Source organism: Schistocerca americana, chromosome 1, assembly GCF_021461395.2.
Source record: "Schistocerca americana isolate TAMUIC-IGC-003095 chromosome 1, iqSchAmer2.1, whole genome shotgun sequence".
In the NCBI taxonomy this organism is placed as follows: Eukaryota; Metazoa; Arthropoda; class Insecta; order Orthoptera; family Acrididae; genus Schistocerca; species Schistocerca americana.
The window spans coordinates 532,975,173-532,997,714 of NC_060119.1; the positions used below are offsets into that span (position 1 = coordinate 532,975,173).

The 22,542-nt window shown below is 39.1% G+C and overlaps 1 protein-coding gene across 1 annotated transcript in view; it reads right to left on the reverse strand.

Annotated features, from left to right (window-relative positions):
* The window catches only part of LOC124572017 (trehalase-like), a 120,750-nt gene that overhangs the window by 33,509 nt on the left and 64,699 nt on the right, over nt 1–22,542 (reverse strand). The gene's annotated exons all lie outside the window — the stretch shown is intronic.

Genomic DNA, 22,542 nt, shown 5'->3' on the forward strand with positions numbered 1-22,542 from the left:
CAGTTCAGAGAAAATGAATTAAATAATAGGTAAAAGTATGGTCTAAAATTGTGGTACCATGGGACTGTATATAGTGGTAATAACATAGTAAAGGGAACTCCTGAGTGGACTACAGACAATGGTAGCACTCACTGCATAGGTGAAGCAGTTTCATAAATAGTGTAAAGGACAAGTTCTCTCACTCGCAAACATAATTTCAGTTCCGTGAATACCTGTAAAATGGTAAGTAGGGGGTCTCCCACATTACTACTAATCTCAAAAGGCAAAAATTCTCTTTGAGATCAAATAGCAAACTGAATTTGCAAAATGTTGCATTTGCTATCTCAATACGTGACATGATGAATAATCTATTGGCTTGAGAAGCAATTCATATATGGGTCAGTGAAGGGCAGTATGACCCTGCCAGTGGCCATTAGACAGGGGTATTATTGCATGTAATACTGCAGTGGGAACAGTGCTTCCATGTTTGATGAGAGGAAATGTTTCCTTTTTGATGTTTAATTCAGCTGCAAGACGCTGTCTACAACAGATTATGTTATCAAGGTCGATTTTTTCTGATTTAATTTTGGAGGGACACAACAACTGGCAACTTCATGAAGATCATAATGATTTATTTTTTATGGAATAATTATTGTTTATTTGCAAGGCCAGAAATTACATATAAAATGGCTTGAATTTACAGCATCTGTGGGTGTAAGAATATGCTAAGTGAACTGGTTTACAATTTTCATTGAGTGATACTACTGCACTTTTTCTATTTTCCTGCTTATTTATTTCTTCTTGAAGCATTTTGCATGCTATTGATGTTGATAGTTTATACAAATTAAATAATACATATAATAATATAAGACAGTAACAAAGACAACAGTTACATCATGCAGATTTACATACAAATGTACAATGAGTATAAGTTAAAAATTAAGATCTTCTGTTACACAATCAAAGTATTCCTCTATGGCTTAAAAGCCTTCTTTAAAATTTTTCAAGGTAGTGTGGCAGTGCATATCAAACGGTCTGACTCCGAGGTATATATAACTATTATGCATCTTGTTTACTCTAGTAAAAAGCTGGTCAGTAATTTCATTGTGGCATGTATTATGATAATCAAATGATTGTCTTAATTTGCAGCTCTCTTGGTTTTCTTTTGTGTAGACTAGTGTGCAGACTAGGGAACTATGTATGAATAACAAGAATCTGTCAAAGAGACCCAGCTTCTTGTAAAGTGGCCTATGGGAAACATTGTTTTGAAAGCACCTATTACACATCTGATTGCCTTTTTCTGTCACATAAAAATTATTTTGGCCCCAATGGAGCTGCCCCAAAGCTGTACGCAGTGTATTATGTGGTAATCCTCAGTTTTGCTAGGCAAGCAGGATAAAACAGATGGGTAAAGCATGGCACAATCTAAGAAAAGACATCAAAGGACTAACCAACTCATTTAATCAGAATGTTTAGAGGCACAATTAACTGCGGAATGCATTTATAAAGGAAAGTTGCCACAAAAATGTCTATGAACAAAAGCTCCGATAATCACCATCACTCATGAAGGCATTATGAGAACACATGAGGTGTGCCCATCGTTAGTTTGTGGGGAATCAGTTTACACAGTTTTTTAAGACAACATGACAAATGTCATTAACATTCTTGAAGTATTGTAAATGAGGCTAATATAACACAGTGGTCAAGGAAATATGCAAATATGAATCAAGGAACTTGGAGGTACCGTAAGTGTATCCAACCTAACCAGTGATCAAAGCAAATACAACATACAAATAAACAAACATGAGGTACCAAGGGTAAAACTAATCTTGTGCAGTGACTAATGCAAATACAAATACAAAAATGAACCTGAGGAACTCTACGTGAGGCTAATCTAACATGTTGCTTATTTCAGTCTTTAATGGTCACATGCATGGCACCACAGTGGTTTGCATTTAGTTCACAAAAGAGGTCTGATCTTGTGGCACTCACTGTAATTTAAAGGGCTCTGTGAAACAGATACTCCACCCTAAGAACATGAAGCTGTGTAAATTCCGGAACTACTCAGCCTTCTACCATCTTGAACACACATTATTCTGGATATGAGTGTGGGACGGTAGAATCCTATCTACTGCACATCACATGTTTGTGTTTGCAGGTTTAAAATCAGTCATGGGAAAAAAGTAGATGCGGTGGATGAACAGCACCGACAACTACCTGTCAGGCAATCCACAGATGTTTTAGTGAGTGTGTAAGGAAGAACCATGGAGTTTATATGCAGCTCTGTGCTCATTGGGTCATTGACTATTGTTATTAAAATAAAGACAGTTGAAAAATAACTCTTGAAAACTCTTGATGTAACCTTGCAATAGGCAAGACTTATTTTCTGATTCATGTTAAGAAAAGTTATGGTATCAAAGCCAATTTTCTTTTAACTGCAATTCAATTCGTTTCTGACATTCGACTGTATGAAGGACTTACTGGAAGTTATATATTTATGTAGAAAGTGAGGTTTTATTGTATATGAAAGTCAAATACATCGTTAGTTGACAAAAAGCAAAGTTTGTATGTCTACTTATTTCATAAATAAAAGGGTCTATAAATTCCTGTACCTAGTGTTATTCACGGAGAAGAAGTCACAAGGGTTTCCAGCAGCCAGCTATCCAGTAAAGAAGAGTAGCTCCAAATTTCAAGTAAGTCACCTCGTAAAGAAGTGGAAGGTAGTTTGGGGGAATAAACCGAAATAACCCAAGTTCACACTCACACTTTAAGTCATAAATGTTAGAACATGGCGACTGGTGTGAAAGGACCAAGAAAACAGAAATTTTAAGTAAAAATGAGAAAAGAAGCTGTTATGTGTTGCCATAGCAACCAAACATAATAAGACAATGGAAATACTCTGAGAAATTGGAACATATTCAAGTATCCAATGGAGCAAAATGTAAATGGAAAAACGGTGAATAAATGAAAAATTCACAATGATAAAAACAGCAAAGAAGATTTCGACATATTTGCCCAAGAAGAAGTACACACAGAATGCTCCGACCAAGAAGATCCAGTGTGGGAAGTATTCAGCTCTCACACTCATCAAGAGGACGCAGATGCAGAAATCAACATACATCTGATGCCACTGGCACCAGCTGTTCGCTGGTGCCAACCTGCCTCCACATCTGCTCACCTAGGCAACACGAATTCTACGCCAGGTGAGCATGATACAAAACTTGATTACTTTACTACAAAGTTGTAGAAGATGCTGTTGAGTGAACTTTTATTGTGTAATTATCATATTTAAAGTTATTTTTAAATGCTTACAAGAGCTAAGGCATATAAAATTATGGAAAATATACAACAGGTTGGGGAAATGTAAGACCCAGCTATGGCCATGAAAATTAGCAAAGAAGTACCTGACTGGGCTAAGTTGATAAATTTAATCAAAGCTCAGAGTCTTAAGTTTAACTCATTAAATTCTCAATTAAATGCTCAGAGTACAACTCTAAGTAAAGAACTAGGCTTACTAAATTCTCAATTAAATACACAGAGTGAAGCTTCAAAAGCTCGGAGTGAAACTCCAAATACCCAAATGACAAATTCAGGTTTGTTAAACGCCAAAGTCGACTCTCAAAGCAAAGAATTTATAATCTATGCGAAGGCATGGGTACTTTGAAGACTGAGTTCGACGCAATTTGCATTTACATTTGTCTGCCTGTGTTTGTATATGTGCGGATGGATATGTGTGTGTGTGTGTGTGTGTGTGTGTGTGTGTGTGTGTGTGCGCGCGCGCGCATGAGTGTATACCTGTCCTTTTTTCCCCCTAAGGTAAGTCTTTCCACTCCTGGGATTGGAATGACTCATTACCCTCTCTCTTAAAACCCACATCCTTTCGTCTTTCCCTCTCCTTCCCTCTTTCCTGATGAAGCAACCTTGGGTTGCGAAAGCTTGAAATTTGTGTGTGTGTTTGTGTGTTTTTTATTGTTTCTATCAACATACCATCACTTTCTCGTTTGGTAAGTTGACAGCATCTTTGATTTTTATATATATTTTCCCACGTGGAATGTTTCCCTTTATTATATTCATAGCAATAAGTAATAAAATAGAGAATTTAAAAGTAGATTTAAAGAACGAGTTGACAAATTCTTTGACCACTCATATAAATGATATGTTTACTGACTTAGTCAGAAATAGAGTAACACTTTTCACGATTTATCGAAAAGGTTCACATTGGGAGCAAATGTAATAATGTAGAATCTGAACTTACTGAAAAGTTAGGATCTCTTGAAAATGTGTACAATATTAAGTATAATGATGTAAGGCAGGGGTTGAATCATTTGAAAGAGAGTGTAGATAAGCTCAATGAATTAATACCAGTCATTCAATTGCAAATTACAGGTGTGAATAAACGGGTAGATAATGTAGAAAGAAATTTCAAAGAGAAAATAGCTTACTCTCATATTATAAATTTAATTAGTTTGGAGGAACAATTTGGAGAAATTATAGATTGAAAGGTTACCGAGAGAATAACATCCAGAAACATATCACCTATTCCTTCTTTCGAACTTAGTGATATCAGGAAGGGTATGGATGACCTGTGGAGAGAATTTAAGCTTATCCAAGATAAAGTAGAAAAAAGGGTTACTTCAACTAATGTTGGAGCAGAGCGGTGGAGCGGTGACTGATTTGCAGTGGGGAGCTAATTCAGGGTTATCTAGACAATTCCCTAAATTTAAGCTGGACGAAGTGTACATCTGACCCATTTCTTAAAAAGATTTAACCACGCTTTACCAAAAAATTGGGAAGATTCCAAGAAGATCGAATTTGCTTTGGGGTACCTTCTAGGGGAAGCCTCAGAATGGGGAACAGTAAATATTGAGAATTTTTCCTCTTGGGGAGACTTTCAAAAGAAATTTAATGAGAAGTACTGGTCTGCTAGTGTTCAAGAAGAGTTAATATCAGATCTATGGGACCCAAAATATTATAATAATACTTCGGGTACTATAAGGAAATATTTCGATTGGCATTTAACACCAGCAAAGTATTTAGATAAGCCAATGGAAGAACAAGGATTAGTACGTTTTAATTAGACAGTTACCAATCTATGTGAGAAAAGACATCTTGTGTAGTGGTTGGAAAACAATAGAAGAGTTGTAGTCTTTTTTTGATACACTTGATGCAATAAATAAGGACTGCAATGAAACTTTACACCAAAGTGAAAGTCCAAACCATAAAATAAATAGTGGAAATAATTTTAAAAAGCATGAGGCAAACTTAGCAAAAGTACACCAGTACACTAAGAAAAGTTGTAATGACAATTATTAAAAGAAGCATCCACTTCAAATTTAGATCCAGTAGCTTCTCCAGAATTTGTACCGAGTAACCATAAAACACAGAATGGGAATGTAATATCTTGTTTCGGTAACCAACCCATAATTAGTAGTAATGAGGAAAACATTGTTCGATCTGGATCCAGGACCGGGGCCCAGGTCGTGGAGGTACATCAGAAGGTCTTATTCCATCTCAGTATGTTAACTTTACACACAAAATACCCACAAAGGAATGGTTGCTGCTTGAAGAACCAAGCTTAGCTACTAATAACCCACAACCTATAATAGCAGTGATAGTGGAAACTTCCGAGGTTTTTTTTTTTATCTCCATGGCGGCTGCAGTGTAACACGTGTTAAGTTCGGCTCGCGAAATTTAGTTGAATTCGAAGGTGTTCTCGCAGGTGGTGTTGTCTAGTACAAGTGTAAATCGTGAAAACAACAGTGTTCTGTGCAGTAGTGCTATTTTTTTTTCTGTGCCCCGCCAATATCTTCGAGAAAATGGTAAACAGAAGAGTGAACAGCAGCGCGTCCAGCAGCGGGGAAGCAGCAGGTGCGGCGGGCCTGCTCTTGGCGGAAGGTGCGGCCGCGGCTTCCGGTATAGCGGAGCTGGTCCGCTCTGAGGTAAACACTGCGCTTCGCGATAAAAACAATCTCGATCTGATAGCAGGCACTATATCAGATACTGTAACGGCAGCAGTATTGGCCAAAATGCGTGAAACTGTTGAGGCCAATACTGCCGAAATTACAGCACTAAAAAAGTCTGTGTCTGAATACGAGAAAAAGGCACGAGAGTTGGAAGTGAAACTATCTGCCGCAACTGACGAACTAGAACAGTACCAAAGGCGAAATAGTCTACGACTGTTTGGAGTAGTAGAAAATAAGGAAGAAGACACGGACAACCTGCTTATACAGGTTGTGCGTGAAAAATTAGGCGTTGAAGTGACCAAGGCAGACATTGACAGGAGCCATCGGGTGGGACGAAAACTACCAGGTGCCACCAAACCTCGTCCAATAATAATTAAATTTGTCTCGTACCGAAAAAGGGCCGAGATCTTTACCCAGAAGAAGAAGTTAGCAAGGACAGGGCTTACAATAAGGGAAGATCTGACACACGAACGGCTAAAGATTTTAAACAGTGCCATATCCCATTTCGGTCTTCAGAATGTGTGGACTCAGGATGGCAGAGTAATCATTAAGACAGCAGCTGGAAAGAAGACAGTCACAAACATGACAGAACTGAATAGTATTAAGTGAAGCTACTCGAGCCAAAAGTGCAAACTTAACACCATTTGCAATTGCAACAGCCCCAATACTCAGATATAGTCTTGTAATTTTATTAATTTTTTTAATTATACCCATATTTGTACCTTCAACTAATTGTTTTTGTAACTGTATTAACTTTTCACTATTTTTTTGTGTCTGTAGCTCTAACCATTACTTAATTTTAGTTACTGCTAATACTTTTTTTCATTTTCTCAGTTTATTCTCTTCGGTTCTGAAATAGTTCTATTGCAATTATTAGTCTCTCCTTGAGTTCATTAATCACCCATCTCTTCGGTTTAAATTGTCCATAACAAAAATCACTATCAGTATCACTTTAGCAAATTTCAATCTAATTGTAGCTTCCTATGATAATCACTACCAGTATCACTTTAGTAAATTTCAATTTAATTCTAGCTTCCTACGATAATCTATTAATTATTAAGCTTGCTTCTCTCTGCTGGCAGCATCGGCCTCTTAAATCACTCCCTTCTCCCTTATTTCCACCCTAAGCTGTTTCAAATACGCTAATTACATTTCTCCTCTTACGACAGAGGATACACAGTGACACACAGCTGTCACTATTTTGGTCATATTCTTCTTGCACCGAATACCACTAATCCATTTTCTATACTCCCGCAACCTCAGGAAATCTTTAGCAGTCGCCTTTCTTTCGGCACTCGCGGTGTCACAAACAGGGCGTGCAAAATCTCGGACACCCCTGTGTTATGTCACTTGGCGGAAGCAGCGGCCAGTGCTCCTCGCGGCAGGTAGTGCCTAACAAAGGGACAAACCAGTCTGCCACCCTACTCCAGGCGGCTCAGCGGAACGCGTCAGAGCTTTTAGCAGCTCACTGCAACATCCAGTCTTTACCTGCGCATTACGAAGAACTTAGCCTCCTCTTCAACCAACTAAACTACCATGTAATCCTCTTATCCGAAACGTGGTTGAAACCACACATATCCTCTGCATCTTTTCATCTCCCAGGGTACACATTTCTTAGGGCAGACAGATCAAAAAAGCGAGGTGGCGGGGTCGGCGCGTATATACAAACAGATCTCAAAGCGAAAGTCTTATGTACGTCAAATCCTGCTGAAGAAAAAGAGGCTGACTTCATGTTCATTGAAATAAATATACAAAGTCGGAAATTCTTGACTGGCGTCGTGTACAAGCCGCCAAAAATAAGCTCAATGAGTTCCTTCCAGTCGGAATTACATTCACTTCAGTGTCAATACGAACATGTCATCGTAATGGGTGACTTGAACATAGACCTGCTAAGAGACACTCCCTCCGCAATAAACCTAAGAAGACTGTTTAGTTGCAATAGCATAAACATTCTTCCATTACAACCTACACACCATACGGCGCACAGTCATACTCTTATAGATTTAATCGCAACGAAACAGACTGACAAAGTAAGAGATGTTGGTCAAACATCGGCCCCTGGCCTCTCAGCACATGATGTAATATTCCTGGCCTACTCTGTGCAGCCCCCAAGGATCAAATCGTGTTACATAACTTGTAGGAACATGAAACGTATTGACCTTGACGCTCTAACAGCCGATTGCTCAGAAATCTCATGGCATCAAATAATCAGAAAACCCACAATCGACAGCAAAATTAAAGAACTTGGTGATAAACTCACTGCCCTCTATGACAAACATGCACCTGTGCGCACAATCCGTGTAAGAAAATCTCCTGCTCCATGGCTGACAGCTGAATTACGTCAAATGATGACTAATAGGGATGCTGCCCACAGGCGTTTCAAGGCAGATCCGAAACCCGAGCATTTCGAAGAATATAGAAAGCTACGGAACAGAGTGAAACAATGCATTCGCAATGCTAAAATCAGGCACGCTCGCTCCCTTGTATGCAGTGATCTGACGCCCACGACTCTATGGAAGAATCTCCGTAGCTTGGGGGTCGGAAAGGCAAAATCGGAAACTACTTTTCATGTGTCAGCTAACGAATTAAATGAATTCTTCTCTGCACCTCTGAATAACAGCACAGCTGATAATTACCGTCCACAAGAATCCCCAAACAGAATAACTAACAACGATACCTTCCATCTAAAACATGTAACAACAAATACGGCAAGAAAAGCAATAATGAGAATCTCTTCTGATGCAATAGGCAACGACAGTATCGGTATAACCATGATTAAGAATGTTGCCGATATCTTAGTACCTGTCTTAACTGACATATTTAATTTTTCCCTCGTGAACGGAATATATCCCACTGCATGGAAAAGAAGCCTAATTCGACCCATCCCTAAGATCGAAAACCCGCAACTTCCTAGTGATTACCGACCAATTAGCATACTGCCTGCTGTTTCCAAAGCGCTTGAATATATTGTTCATGACCAAATCACTGAACACTTGCATGAATTCAGCCTATATGACAAATTTCAATCCGGTTTCCGTAAACATCACAGCACAAACACTGCTCTAATTAAAGTAACTGATGACCTGAAATATGCCATCGACAATCGAAAGGCAACAATATTGACGCTACTGGACTTCAGCAAAGCTTTTGACACTGTTAACTTTGACATATTGCTCAGAAAAATGCAACAGCTTAATTTCTCTGATAGTGCAATGAGATGGTTTGAAAGCTACTTAAAAGACAGACAGCAATGTGTTGTCTGCGTAAATGAAAAATCTTCCTGGAAACATGTTTCCTCGGGAGTGCCACAAGGATCAGTCTTAGGACCACTTTTGTTTTCTTTATATGTCAACGATATTTCGTCGGTTCTGTTCTCCTGTAAATATCATTTCTATGCCGACGACCTCCAGCTCTACCTAAGCGTCAGACCTGAAGATGTAAACACTGCAATCGCGCAGATGAATGATGATCTGTCTTCAGTAGTGACATGGGCGAAAAACCTGGGGCTTAAACTAAATGCAAAAAAGACGCAAGTAATCTTAATAGCCCATCAGAAATTAATAAGTTCAGATTTCCGCGAATGGCTACCTCCTATTCTGCTCGACGGTACTCCAATACCATATCAGAAAACAGTGAAGAACCTGGGTGTAACTTTGGATGAGCATCTCAACTGGGCAGAGAATACAGTCGCAGTGTGCCGAAAGACGTTTGCTTCTCTCTATGCTCTCAAAAAGTTTCAGAACATATTTCCACAGGACTTGAAACGCCAGCTCATGCAAGCACTCGTTCTACCGAACCTCCACTATTGTGATGTGATTCAACAAGGCATGAGTAGTGAAAACAAAAGACGGCTAGAGCTAACCATGAATGCCTGTGTGTGTTACACCTGCAACATTCGCCGATATGATCATGTTAGTGCTTCATACTCCGAGCTAGGGTGGCTGCGGTCGGACAAATTGCGTGACTACCACACTCTATGTCTACTCCACTGACTCCTCGTCGCGCAAGCACCCCAGTACCTTGCTTCAGAGATTAAAAACCTGTCATGTCATCATAATCGAAACACGAGGTCACTCTTATTTGGCATCCTAACGGTGTCCACTCACAAAACAAAAACTTTTGCAAACTCCTTCTCAGTTGCCGCTGTCCGCCTCTGGAACAAGCTGCCCCCTACCTTGCGCAAAATTCGATCTCCTGCTGCTTTTAAGAAGAAGTTGAAGCATTTCCTACTATCATCCTCACAAAGTTCTCCACAAAATTAATGTACAAGGACAATCCCCTCATCTGTCAAATAGCAAAGCTAGCGTCTCCTATCTTGCTCCTGAGATGCCTTCCTCTTCATCTATCTCTATTAGCCACACAATCTTCTTTTCCTTTATATTTCCTTAATTATGTTTCATCATGTCTCTATTCTTCTCCTCCCTTCACCATGAGTCTCCCTCATACTCCCTGCCGCCAGCACTCCTATCTAAAATCTGTCTCTTCAATAATGTCTAATTATAACAGTACTTGTGACCTAAGAATATAAACTCTATATGTATGTATTTTTCCAGGTGTACCTTTCAAATTGTTTATTTCACTTTTTGTACTAGATGTAGTTCAACATGCCTACTAAAACATATGAATGTAAAATAAGTAGAATGCCTGGTTAGATGTAAGAGAGGGCCTGATGGCCCTAATCTTGCCAGGTTAAATAAATAAATAAATAAATAAATAAATAAAAATAAATATATTTATAGATTCTGGAAGTGAGGTATCACTCATCACAAACGCATTTTTTAACTCGATTCAGGATAAACAGAAACTTGCCATTATTGCCAGTGGCTAGAGTATACATAACTGGGATAAAGGGAACAAAAAATAAACTTGTAAAATATGAAACTCAAGTGAACTGTAGTATTGGACATATGTTATTTCATCAAACGCTATCAATAGTAGAGAATACCAATGTGCTATTTGGTCTAGATTGGTTGTTAGAGTTTAAAGTCATCTTAAACTTTGACAGACATCTTCTTTGTCATGGTAGAGGGGACAGTAGATGCTGGACACCATTTGTAGCAAATAGCCACATTGAGGAACAAACAACTGAATGTCAGTGTCTACGGTTAACAGCTACAGCACAGTTATCGCCAAAAATCGATAATGTGGATCAAGTAACAAATCAAACTGATACACAAGACAAAGTTAATGAATCCCTAATATTAACCAGTCAACAAAGATGAGATTTGTATAAAATTTTAATGGAGTATGAAGTGGTGTTTTCTGATTGTCCAGGTAACATCAGTGACTACATCTCTACATTCAGAATCAAAGATGACACTCCATTTCTTTTGCAAACCGTATCCAATACCAGTGACTTTGAAGGAAGCAGTTTGGGATGAGATTAACAAAATGATTGATAATAATATTATAGAATGAAGATCCAGTGTAATGAATAATCCTCTGGTTGTGGTGAAGAAAGCTACAGGCGGGGCAGAGTATGATTAATCTTAGATGCTTGTACATTAAATCGACATATAGAAATGAAAAGAGATTGAGCAATTAATATCAATGAATTGTTATCCAAGTTTGAAAAGGCAAGATCCTTTAGTACAACAGACTTGACCATGGGATATTGGAAGATAAAATTACCTCCAGAATCCAAAAAATATACAGCCTTTCTGTTTGATGGGAAATCTTATCATTTCAATGTATTGCCATTCGGACTTAATATCTCTGTGTCTGTATTTATATGTGTGTTAGATGAAGCAATAGGGAGAGACTTATTGAAGGATTTGATAATATGTGTAGATGATATCTTAATAATATCAGCTACTTGGGAGGACCATTGTCTAACTTTGTGCAGTACTCTGAAAAAATTTAAAGAAAAAGGTATTATGGTGAAGCTGTCTGAATCATTTTTTGTGTGCCAAGAACTTAAGTTCTTAGGTCATATTATAGGGGTAAAGGGAATTAGACTGGACCCTGAATGCATAAAAGCTATCAGAGAATGTCCGGACCCCAGAAATGTAAGACAATTAAAAGGGTTTATAGGTATGGCCAGATACTATCGATGGTACGTACAAGGGCAAGAGTAAAATGACCCAAGAATTTTAAGTTTTTTAAGAAAGGAAGTACCATGGACTTGGGATCAAGGTGCAAATGATGTGTTTTAAAATGTTAAAAGAGCGCTTGTTGACTCACCCATTTTACATCATCCAGTTATGGGCAAACCATTTAAATCTTCAACAGATGTATCTGATTACGGTGTTGCTGCCGAACTTTTCCAAGGAGAATGGGATCCCAAGTAATGTAGAACACAGAACCATACCTTTTGTTAGCTGTAGCCTAAATAAGCATGAACTAAATTACACAGCTACTGAAAAGGAACTATTGGCGATTGTGTGGAGTATTCTGAAGTTTCAAACACTAGTATGGGGATCAGAAATCAACATTTATACAGATCATCAAGCTTTATCCTTTCTGATGAGTAGTCAGTTACTACACAGTAGGTTGATGTGATGGACGCTGTTCCTACAGGAATACAATATTAAGATACGATACGTAAAAGGTTCCAAAAATATTGTACCTGATGCTTTATCGAGGCTACCCATAGGAATAGAAGAATTGAAATGTATGGAAGGGCCCAGCAGTATTTTTGTCATTAATTTTATGTCAGCAGAATATCCAAACATCACTGTAAAGGAAATGGCTCAAAGAATAACAGGGAAAATCCATCGTGATCCTTATTTCACAGAAATACTTTCTTTGTGTGTCCAGAACTTGTTACCTCCTAATCAATTAAGAAAATGGAAAATTATAGATCATGTTTTGGAGAGACAGCATAACAACAAAGCATTGGCGTGTATGTATTCCGAAGGTAATGGAAGATGAACTTGTGTCGTATGTTCACACAGGATATGGACACTTCAGAATCAAAAAATGTATATCCCATATGAATAAGTTTTATTGTTTCAAGGAACTAGGTCATAAAATAGCATCTGTGATTAGAACATGTGAAACTTGCCAGAAAGTAAAAGAAAATAATACTCACATGAAATACAAAATGCATCCTATTACTCCTAAGTCATTACACAAGCTCACAGCGGCGGATTTTTTTGGACCAATTCCACAAGGAACAAGAGGATGACACATTTTCGTTATCGTAGAATGCTAGTCAAAATATGTTAAACTATGTCCCATTAAAAGAGCAAATACACAGACGGTTACACACTGTTTACAGCAATACTTTCCAGAAGTACGTAAACCAAAATGGTTTCTTACAAATAACGGACCACAATTTGTGAGTAATGAATTTAGAGAATTCCTAAAATGGGAAAGTATTCGACAAGTGTTAATATGTTTTAATTGGCCTGAACAACCTAGTGTCAATTACAAAGTAAATCAGGAAATAGTTTCTAAGAATTTTATTGAAAAGGTACTACAAAGAGTAAGTAAGCATAACAAAAATGCTGTGGAACTTCAGTACCAAGTTGATGACCTGGTTCTTATAAAACATCTTCACAGCTTGACAATGAAGAAAGAGACTCATAAGTTTTTCCAAAAATATGAGGGATCGTACCGGGTACAAACAGTGATCCATCCTAAGATGCTACTTTTAGTAGATCCCGCAAGTGGATTAGAGGAGGGGAAATACAATATAAAGGATGTAAAATTGTATATCCCCCAGGGATGTTAACATTCTGAGTTGACAAGTGGAGTAACGACCATCAGATCCCGAGTTTTCTTTGGTGTTTCTTCCAAAATAGTTTTCAGGCACCAAATTCCTTTAAAATCTAGAACATCCTGTAATCTTATTGCTTAGAAAACCAGATATGACTATAAAACAGGGAACAGCTTAAGAGAATCACAGAAAAAAGTGATATATAGAAAAAATAAACTGAATAGAGTATTATATTTGTGAAAAATATAATATGATACTAATGGAACAATTGTTATACCATAGTGTATAGATAACATATGATAGAAATGGAAGAGGATGTAGATGAAGATGAAATGGGAGATATGATACTGCGTGAAGAGTTTGACAGGGTACTGAAAGACCTGAGTCGAAACAAGGCCCCACGAGTAGACAACATTCCATTAGAACTACTGGCGGCCTTGAGAGAGCCAGTCCTGACAAAACTCTACCATATATATAACACTTGGTTCAAGAATCATAAAAGAAGGTTGTATACATGGAAGAAGCCTGGAGATACTGACAGGTTTTGGATAGATTATATAATGGTAAGACAGAGATTTAGGAACCAGGTTTTAAATTGTAAGACATTTCCAGGGGCAAATGTGGACTCTAACCACAATCTATTGGTTATGAACTGCAAAAAGGTGGGAATTTAAGGAGATGGGACCTGGATAAACTGACTAAACCAGAGGTTGTACAGAGTTTCAGGGAGAGCATAAGGGAACAATTGACAGCAATGGGGGAAAGAAATACAGTTGAAGAAGAATGGGTAGCTTTGAGAGATGAAGTAGTGAAGGCAACAGCTGATCAAGTAGGTAAAAAGACGAGGGCTAGTAGAAATCCTTGGGTAACAGAAGAGATATTGAATTTAATTGATGAAAGGAGAAAATATAAAAATGCAGTAAATGAAGCAGGCAAAAAGGAATACAAACTTCTCAAAAATGAGATCGACAGGAAGTGCAAAATGGCTAAGCAGGGATGGCTAGAGGACAAATGTAAGGATGTAGAGGTTTATCTCACTAGTGGCAAGATACATACTGCCTACAGGAAAATTAACTCAGATGGAAACCCAGTTCTAACCAAAGAAGGGAAAGCAGAAAGGTGGAAGGAGTATATGGAGGGTCTATACAAGGGTGATGTACTTGAGGACAATATTCCATTAGAACTACTGACAGCCTTGGGAGAGCCAGCCCTGACAAAACTCTACCATCTGGTGAGCAAGATGTATGAGACAGGCGAAATACCCACATACTTCAAGAAAAATATAATAATTCCAATCCCAAAGAAAGCAGGTGCTGACAGATGTGAAAATTACCGAACAATCAGTTTAATAAGTCACGGATGCAAAATACTAACGTGAATTCTTTACAGACGAATGGAAAAACTGGTAGAAGCCAACCTCAGGGAAGATCAGTTTGGATTCCGTAGAAATATTGGAACATGTGAGGCAATAGTGACACTACGACATATCTTAGTAGCTAGATTAAGGAAAGGCAAACCAACGTTTTTAGCATTTGTAGACTACGAGAAAACTTTTGACAATGTTGACTGGAATACTCTCTTTCAAATTCTGAAGATGGCAGGGGTAAAATACAGGGAGCAAAAGGCTATTTACAACTTGTACAGAAACCAGATGGCAGTTACAAGAGTCAAGGGACATGAAAGGAAAGCAGTCTTTGGGAAGTGAGTGAGACAGGGTTGTAGCCTATCTCGATGTTATTCAATCTGTATATTGAGCAAGCAGTAAAGGAAACAAAAGAAAAATTTGGAGTAGGTATTAAAATCCAGGGAGAAGAAATAAAAACTTTGAGGTTCGCCGATGACATTGTAATTCTGTCAGAGATAGCAAAGGACTTAGAAGAGCAGTTGAACGGAATGGATAGTGTCTTGAAAGGAGGATATAAGATGAACATCAACAAAAGCAAAACGAGGATAATGGAATGTAGTCGAGTTAAGTCGGGTGATGCTGAAGGAATTAGATTAGGAAATGAGACACTTAAAGTAGTAAAGGAGTTTTGCTATTTGGGGAACAAAATAACTGATGATGGTCGAAGTAGAGAGGATATAAAATGTAGACTGGCAATGGCAAGGAAAGCATTTCTGAAGAAGAGAAATTTGTTAACATCGAGTATAGATTTAAGTGTCAGGAAGTCATTTCTGAAAGTATTTGTATGGAGTGTAGCCATGGATGGAAGTGAAACATGGACGATAACTAGTTTGGACAAGAAGAGAATAGAAGCTTTCGAAATGTGGAGCTACAGAAGAGTGCTGAAGATTAGATGGGTAGGTCATATAGCTAATGATTAGGTATTGAATAGTATTGGGGAAAAGAGAAGTTTGTGGCACAACTTCACTAGAAGAAGGGATCGGTTGGTAGGACATGTTCTGAGGTATCAAGGGATCACCAATTTAGTATTGGAGGGCAGTGTGGAGGGTAAAAATTGTAGAGGGGTACCAAGAGATGAATACACTAAACAGATACAGAAGGATGTAGGTTGCAGTAGGTACTGGGAGATGAAGAATCTTGCACAGGATAGAGTAGCATGGAGAGCTGCATCAAACCAGTCTCAGAACTGAAGACCACAACAACAACAACAACAACAACAACAGTGTATCTTTTGTATAGAGTATTTTATACCTTTTATGAGATGTGATATAGATGGGAGGGTTTGTATAAATTTTGAAAGGGGTGGGTATTGTAGCTAAAAGCATGATTTACAAGAACAGATAAATCATGACTAACACAAAACACATATCACACCTTTCAAACAACCCTCACAAACAAGTGTGCCTGATTTTTCATCATTTCCATAGAGTTGCTAGGATTTCCTTCAGGGACCTCTAAGGGTGAAAGTGGGACAAGTCTGTTCTGTAGGGGACAATTTAACACAAGACCTCCTCCGGCATCTCAAGCAAGTACCTGAGGGGTAGGGATCCTAGGAAAGGGGGGTTGGAAGGGTTTTCTGTCTTTGGGGCTATCTTCTTCCTCTTCTTTGATCCTAGCATCCACATCTATTTTTTCTTTTCTTACTTCTCATTTGAGGTCCTGTCTATTTTTTCCCTCTTTTCATATTCACAAACTTCTGTCACTGAAGTCCTTCCTTATTTCCGTGTTTACTAGAAACCCAAATCTTATCTTTAGATAAGAAGGCCAAAAAATGAGACTACACAAACACACATCCACATATACACAAATATACACTTCTCCACAAACATTAAATTACATAAGACAAAGCCTGTCACGATGTGAGAATCGCCAGGTGCTAGAGGAGAAAATGTGTGTACATATGAAAATATGCGCCCTTATATAGGAAGCTATGACCATTCTACATCAGATGTACACAAGAAGAGGTCCACATAAACAAAGAACAGTGACAGTTCTAAATAGAGATTAGAATAGGCACAATGAACTCATGCACAAAGAGAGACAAAAGCATATAAGTTTATGGAACAAAAATGCAACATAACGAACAACTATAAAGTAGTAATGAGTAATGGATAAATAAGGAAGAGGCATGAGCAAAGAAGGAAAACAAAATTAGGAGAGGAATTAGTCATGTTGATCATTAAGAAACGTCAGTGTAATAGTGGGATGTTAATAGTATATGTAGACATAGTATATATTGAAAATATAGAAGTTGATAAGCAGAGGAGGACTCTAGGGAGTAAATGATATATTAAAGAATGAATGCAAAGTTTAAGATAGATTTATATCTTTACCAGAAGATACTTAATTATGGTATACATAGAAATGTATACTAGGGTAATGAACCGTGAGGCCTACTCAGAAAGGATAAGGGGAGTGTACTCAGCATTCACTAAGAATAAAGGACAAGCATACCTACGTGGACACAGGACGATCTGTGGCCTAAAAAGTAGGGATGTTTTGTAAGGGGTGTACCTACCAGAATGGAAAGAGGAAGTGCTCTCATAAGGTCAACCCACAAGCATCCTAGGAGAAGGGGACAGTATCGTGACAAAAGTCACAAATTTTGTAGGAATTATTCTGGGAAGTGTGAATTCTATGAATGACTAGCATTATTATGTTTCGTGGAAATAAATGAGTGTCAAAAGAACACTTTCATTTCATCCAGAGTTCCTCCAAGCTACAAATAATGAAAATAGTACATACTAGGAAAAAGGTAGTACAAAAGACAGAAATAGAAAATAGATTACTCATGTGTCATAAACACCTGAATTTATGATTGACAAAAAAAAAAAAAAAAAAAAAAAAAAAAAAAAAAAAAAAAAAAAAAAAAAAAAGGAAATAAAGAAAAGAAAAAGAGTCCCCACAATTCCTAAATATTAGTAAAGGTGACTGAAACCATCTTAATAAATCGTCTTAATAATGAAGTAAAATAAGGAAAGAGTAGAGAAACAATAAGCGGAAGATTTTTCAAGAGAGAACAGAGAATTGTCATTGAAAGGAAAGATATGTATATAAACATATGTAAGAAATGTATACTGTTAAGATATGAAATTTTATTATGACTGATATTATTCGCATAATGATTATGTATAAAATATTGCGTGTTTTATCTGAGGGGGGGATATGTAGTGATTCGATAATTTCTGTGTAAATTCTAGAACCACTCAGCCTTCTACCGTCTACACACGATATTCTGGATATATGTGAGGATGGTAGAATCCTACCTACTGCACATCACATGTTTGTGTTTGCAGGTTTAAAACCAGTCATGGGAAAAAAGTAGACGCAGTGGATGAACAGCACCGACAACTACCTGTCGGGATGTCCATAGATGTTTTACTGAGTGTGTAAGGAAGAACCATGGAGTTTATATGCAGCTCTGTGCTTATTTGGTCATTGACTATTGTCATTAAAACAAAGACAGTTGAAAAATAACTCTTGAAAACTCATGATGTAACCTTCTGATAGGCAAGACTTATTTTCTGATTCACATTAAGAAAAGTTATGGTATCAAAGCAAATTTTCTTTTAACTGTAATTCAATTTGTTTCTGACATTCAACTGTACAAGGGACTTACCAGAAGTTATATACTTATGTAGAAAGTGAGGTTTCTGTTGTGTTTGAAAGTCAAATACACCATTAATTGATGAAAAGCAAAGTTTGTATGTCTACTTATTTCATAAGTAGAAAGAATCTGTAACTTACTGTACCTAGTGTTATTCACGAAGAAGAAGTCAAGAGGATTTCCAGCAGCTGGCTATCCAGTAAAGAAGAGTGGCTGCAGATTTCAAGTAAGTCGGCTTGTAAAGAAGTGGAAGCTGGTTTGGGAGAATAAACCAAAATAACCAAGATTCACACTCACACTGTAAGTCGGAAACGTTAGAATGTGTAAAGCAGAGGCCCATGGGCTCTTTGAAGAGCCAAGCATATCAGCAGTTATTGCCGACTCAGTTTCAGTCTGCAAGGCCTGTCGCTTACCTAGTGGAAGGCTGCAGTGGCAGCAGAAAATGGGGATGCCCAGCATCATTGTGATGTAGTGCAACTTATCTCAGTGTACCAGGGGACGGAGCACTGCAAGGGCTGGTGAAGAGAGGAAATTCGGTAAGGAGGTCAGCAAAGGAAACAGATTGTGACAATTTCTTGATGGAAAAATTGATGACAGTGTGGGATCTATGATCAATTGAATGCATTGACAATACAGCAGTTTGACAGATCAAGGAGGAGGAAGTAGTGGGTGATGAAGTTGGGTCAGTGCCAGGGTAGTGACCATAACATCAGCCACAGTAAAGGTCTCCCAATGCCAAGGTTGATGGGATGTGTGTTGGAGCAGTAGATTGTGATTATGGTACTGTCACTCCGCGTGGCTGGCACAATGTGTAGCTTGGCCTGGAGGGGCATGGGTTCGTCTGGGGAATTGTGTTCATCACTGAACGTGATAGGTGGATACCATGGGTTTGCTAGGTGTAGAGGTTAAAATGGACAGATAAAGCATAGGCATGAGGATTCAGTTTACACAGTTTTTTTTTAAGACAACAGGGGAAACATTGTTAATATCCTTGAGTATGGCAAATGGTGATCAAGGAAATATGCAAATGCAAATAAATGAACATTAATTCATTCCAAGTTGTGTGGACATCTCAGCTTCGGCGCATGAAGTGCTGGGAGTTGGGTATGCTTCTTGTAGCATGTTTTAAGCAAAAACCTCATGCACACTGCAACAAAGAGATACAAGGCTGAGAAAACTCTTGTCCTTGGATACATACAGTTCATGATGTGGTTCTTTTGCCGGGCGACATGTTGTCTGCTACAGTGTCATCTGCTACAGCAGACTGGTGGTGAGCACTAATGTGTAGTAGTGCATCACCACACAGTTCCCCTTCTGTGAGAAGCAGAGGGCAGCTTTCAGGATGCAGTGTGGCTCCTGGTATCGATCACCGGACTGCTGCAGGCAGTGGTGTAGGGTCACAGGTGACCGAGGCCACTGGCAACAGTAAAGTTGGCAGCATGGTATGCAGCACACTCTGGGCCATCACCTTGCCATCTCAGCATGGGGGTAACATCCTGCCACACTGCCAGCACAGGGGGGGAGGGGGGGGGGCAGTGCACCATGGCCGGCAGGCATAGGCAGGCACACTGCCGTGCCGAGGCAGGGTCTGGTGGAGAGCACAGTGACATGTTGGTGTCCAAGTAGCTCACACAATGTGAGTGCCACACAGTATGCCCCACACACGTATCATAATGCGCACCCTCTTATGTCACAAGTGCTGCTCACCAGGTTTGTGGATTCACCAAGGTACCATTTTCATCACTTTCTGCCTTCTCAGTACGGACAACTGGCAGGGCGCATGGGCTGAGAAGGTTGAGCGTATATATCTTCTTCAGTTGAGTGATGGATGCTGTGGTAACAGTGCTGCAGAGACATACAGAAAAGCTCTTCTTCTCACCCTCGAGGAAAAGGTGCAGGCCTGAGAACTGTGGGTGGAGTGGGGGCTGGCTCGCATCCGCTTGGAGCATGACATGTTTGCAAAAACGAAGGTCCCAGTGAACAGAGGGTAGAAGAGCACTGAGTGTGGGTGTGCCAAGCAGTCATGCAGCTATTGTATGTAAGCCAATATGCTGGTGGTCTCTGAAAGGGGCTGCAGATTAATGAAATCACTTGGATGGAGAACACCTGCCATCACATGACTTCAGAGGCAGGCACACCCAAATTGGTTTTGTGGGCCAACCGCAAGCCTAGCAGCAGGGCAGCAGACCAAATTACAGATTGATCTGTAAGGGCAGTTTTTAGGGTCTATGAACTCTCTCTGTCGTGCTGTTAGCAGCAAGGTAGTAACCTAGTCATAAAATGGACAAGCATATCATGAGTTTTGGTGTGTGTTTTAAACAATCAACATGTAAATTGTCACATGTGGTCCACCATCACTAGTCAGGCACCTCAAATGCAAGACCATGTGTCCACGAAAGCCTTGGCCACTCTATCTGCCTGATGTCAGCCAGTGACATGGCTTCTGGCCACCAAGTGAATCTGTTGATGATGTTAAGGGTGTACTGGTGGCCATCTGACAATGGAAGGGGGCTTACAATTTCAATATGGGCACGGGAAAAATGATGGTCCACTGGAGGGAAAAAGAGGCGATAGGGGCTCACACATGATGGCCTACCAGGGAGCATTAGCATGGGAGACAGGTGCAAGACCAGTTGGTGCAGTCCCACTGGATAGCAGGCCAGACAATTTGCCAGGTCAAGGAGCAGCCTGTAGTGAGCAATGAAGTCAGCATCGAGGATAAGGTCTGTAACTTCCACCATGGTAAAGATCCATGTGAAATATTTGCCAAGGCTGAGGGAACAAACAAGATGTGGGATTAGTAGGTTGGTTGTGATTATGGTGTTGCCACTTGGTGCAGCCAGCTGTGATGTGGAGGAGTTTGGATGGGGGGGGGGGGGGGGGGGGGGAGTTTCAGCAGGGGTCACCAGAGTGGGAATTGGTGGATCCCAAGGGTTTGTTAGGTGTGGAGCATAAAGCAGGTGCACAAAGCAGAGAAATAAATTAAACAAATGATGTCCAAAGACCAAACAGTTCCTTACTGGAATGTTATGAGGTACAATTATTTGCACAATGCATTTACAAAGGAAAGTTGCCAAAAGAAATTGCTATGAACACAGAAACTCTCAACTGAGTCAATCCAGTAATCCTCATCACTCAAGTACACACAAGGTATGCCCACTGTCCATGTGTGGGGAATCAATTAACACCCTTCTTTTTTTAGACAACACCAGAAACTTTATTAACGTTCTTGTAGTATGATAAATAGGGCTAATCTAACACAGTTATCAAGGTAATATGGAAATACAAATAAATGAACTTCGAGGTGCCATAAGTGTATTTAATATCACACAGTGATTAAAAGAATACAACATATAAATAAACAAACTTGAGGTATCATTAGTGACTAAAGCAGATACAAAGTACAAATAAATCAACTTGAGAAGGAAAGTTGCTACTCACCATATAGCGGAGATGCTGAGTCGCGGATAGGCACAAAAGAAAGACTAACAATTATAGCTTTCTGCTGTTAAGGCCTTCATCAACAACACACACACATACACACACACACACACACACACACACACACACACACACACACACAATCATGCAAATGACTCGTGTGTGTGAGTTGCATTTGCATGTTGCAATGCCACTACCAGAATTTACTGTATTATTATTAGACCATGCGGCATTGGACTTCCACAAAGAGGCTCTTGCGTGTAATAGGTTTGAATAGACACCCTATGGTGATCCAATGACTACACGGAATTTTTGGAATAAATAATGATAATGGCACATAACAAACATTTATACGTCTATATTTGATTATTAGTAGCACTGGTAATCTCTTTGAAGTGACTGAACAAGGAGCACTTAATTCTGTATGTTTGATATTGCCTAGCAGGAGGACATTATTCATTTAAAACAACACCACAGCCTGAAA